This window comes from Borostomias antarcticus (assembly GCF_949987555.1).
Source record: "Borostomias antarcticus genome assembly, contig: scaffold_79, whole genome shotgun sequence".
Classification (NCBI taxonomy): Eukaryota; Metazoa; Chordata; class Actinopteri; order Stomiiformes; family Stomiidae; genus Borostomias; species Borostomias antarcticus.
This window is the reverse complement of record NW_028175942.1, coordinates 596,979-599,478: the sequence shown is the minus strand read 5'-3', so window position 1 is coordinate 599,478 and position 2,500 is coordinate 596,979. Positions and strand designations below refer to the sequence as shown.

The 2,500-nt window shown below is 44.6% G+C and overlaps 1 protein-coding gene across 1 annotated transcript in view; it reads left to right on the top strand.

The window, feature by feature from the left end:
• Positions 1-2,500, top strand: part of LOC311329010 (GRIP1-associated protein 1-like) — a gene marked incomplete at its 3' end in the record, with an annotated part of 19,120 nt that overhangs the window by 7,693 nt on the left and 8,927 nt on the right. The window lies entirely within an intron of this gene.

Below are 2,500 nucleotides of genomic sequence, written 5' to 3'. Positions count from 1 at the left end.
CTATGCCAAAAAATCTAAGCGTAGACACGTTGTGGTTGAGTAATCTAAAGTGCACAGCCACGGGGCTTTTTTCGTTGCCATGACGAATCGAGCTACGATGTTCAGAGATCCTAGTTTTTAGGGCTCGCTCGGTTTTTCCCACATATAATAAAGAACAGGGACATTTTAATGCATAAATAATGTTCGTGGAGGAGCATGTTATGTGTTGCTTGATCTGGTATGGACGACCTGTACGTGGGTGCTTAAACTCTGTGCATCTGGTATTAAAATTACATTGTGCGCAGTTGTTGCAGGGTCTGTTGCATGGTCTTATCTCGTCTAGGAACGTGGGTCTTGGGACCGGAGGAAGGTCCGAGTGTACCATCATCTGGCGTATGTTCGGTGGTCTTTTGAAGATCAGCTTGGGTGGTTGCTTGAAGAGGAGTTTGAGCTTCGGATCGGAGTCGATTATGTGCCAATGTTTCTGTATGGTGTTCGCCAGCTCCTTTCCTACAGGTGAATACTGGGTTAGGCATTTCACACTTGAATCTTCAGTTTTCTTTTTTACAGTGTTTAAACATTCCAGCTGTGTCATGTTTTCGAACCGCTTGATGGCTGTGTCTACCCATTCTCTGGGGTAGCCTCTTTGTTGGAATCTGTTCTGTAGGTCTGTAGTTTGTGTGTCATAATCTGTTTTTCTGCTACAGATTCTCCTCACCCTGTTAAACTGACTAATGGGCAGGCTCCTTTTTAATGGGATGGGGTGGTATGAGTCTGCTTTAAGAAGCGTGTTCCTGTGTGTGGGTTTTCTGTAAAGGTTGGTGTGGAAGATGCCATCCTCAATGGTAATAGATACATCCAAAAAATCAACGGTGTGTTTACTGTATGTGTGGGTGAATTTCAAGTTGTCATTCGCTTGGTTTAACCAACTGAGGAACTCAACCAATTGTTGTTCTGTGCCTGTCCATACTAAAAAAATGTCATCTACAAACCTCTTCCACAGTCCGATGTGCTCCAGTAGAGGGTTGTGGTTTTTGTTGAAAACGGAGTGTTTCTCAAAGAAACCCATGTAGAGGGCGGCGAAGTTACATGACATCTTTGAGCCCATGGAGACTCCTCCCGTTTGTAGATACCGGTCATTCTGGAAGAGGAACATGTTTTTTGTGAGAACCAGTTCTGCCAAAGTCCTGATGCAATCTGTACTGGGTTTGCTGTCTACTGGGCGCTGGTCCATGTAAAAAGACAGGGCCTCTAGGCCTCCTGATTGTGGTACATTGGTGTACAGGGCTACCACATCTATACATGCTAGGATGACCTGGCCATCAGTGAATTGGGAAGATTTTAAGGTCTGTATGAGGTCAATGGAGTCCCTTACATACGAGGGCAGTGTTGTGACAAACGGTTTTAAGAAGGAGTTTACAAAGCCAGAAATGTTCTCTGTTAGTGAGCCTATAGAGGACACGACAGGACGTCCTGGTGGATTTTCCAGGCTCTTGTGGATCTTAGGTAGGGTTTGGAAAACAGGTGTAATAGGGTGCAGGATCCAGGATTTATGAACTAGATTCTCTGTCCCCAAATGGTCTGAATGAAGACTTCAGCATTCAGCCATATCTATGAAGTGGCTGCCTCAGAATGGCACTCTTCATAGTTTTTGACTGTAATAATTTTTGACTGTAATTATTTATTTGTTGCTCTTTCCCCTGGTTGTGTGCTTTTTGGGTGATGACAATGGTGGCCACCATTTTGCATTATGATTGATATATTTGTGTGTATTTGTATTTTTCTAAGGATCTTTTTAGAGGACTAAAACCTTGAAAATTGATTTGACCTGCAGTCCCATATTGCCGCCACGAGATGGCAGCAGAGATGTATTATTTTTCATTCTTTCTTTTTTCAACCCAGCTGTGGGTAATTGCAATGATTCACTTGACAAAGACCCAAGGGTCGAAAATGTCGTTATATTAATAAATTTCAATTTTTTCTGCAAAAACCCTTGCCTTGGTCCTCAGTGTTGCGGGTTCTCTACTTTTTCTTTATCATGGACATGTAACCCAGCACCTGACCATTTGGAGGATGTGCGTATGACTACTCTTCTAGCCTGGTGTGTTAGCCTTGCTGCATGTTAGCCTGGTGTGTTAGCCTTGCTGTGTGTTAGCCTGGCACGTTAGCCTTTCTATGTGTTAGCCACGTGTGTTAGGCCGGATTCATAGTCGACGCAAACTACATAAGCGCAAGCAACACAAGCTTTGCAAGGCCACGCAAGATCTCGTTGCGTCCTTGCGTGTGTCATGCCGAAATTTGTCAGTTGGCGCAAGCAATAGTGCAATTCCTTGTGTTTCCACAAAACAAAACACAGAACGCAAGCTCTCGAGTCATGTTGGAGCTTGTGTTCACAACCCAGCTCGCGTTGTTTACGTCAACTATGAATCAGGCCTTAGCCTCGCTGCGTGTTAGCCTGGCGCGTTAGCCTTTCTGTGTGTTAGCCTCGCTGCGTGTTAGCCTGGCGGGTTACCCTTGCTGT